Source organism: Papio anubis, chromosome 20 (genome assembly GCF_008728515.1).
Source record: "Papio anubis isolate 15944 chromosome 20, Panubis1.0, whole genome shotgun sequence".
NCBI lineage: Eukaryota > Metazoa > Chordata > Mammalia > Primates > Cercopithecidae > Papio > Papio anubis.
The window spans coordinates 48185172-48185507 of record NC_044995.1 but is presented as its reverse complement, the minus strand read 5'-3'; positions in this window follow the sequence as shown (position 1 = coordinate 48185507).

Below are 336 nucleotides of genomic sequence, written 5' to 3'. Positions count from 1 at the left end.
GCCTCCCCCTCGGCCGCCAGCCCCGGCATGGTGTCCGCCCGGCACAGGGGAGTCCCAGAGGTGACCCACGCAGCGGAAGTATTAAGGGGCTTTGAGCTAAGAGGATTGGGCGGCTGCCCCGCGGCCACCATCTGCCTGGGTTAATCATATTGCAAATCACTTCCGCCCACCGGCAACCCAGCTGCTCAGCTCCAGCCACTACTCTGCCCAGCCATCCCCATCTCGGGGCCTCCGCACCGGCGCTTCCTTCTCCCAGGAATGCCCTGAACAGATTTCCTCCCGGCCGGCTCACTCTCTTCATTCATTTGTCTTTTTAATTCTTATCATTTTATTTAA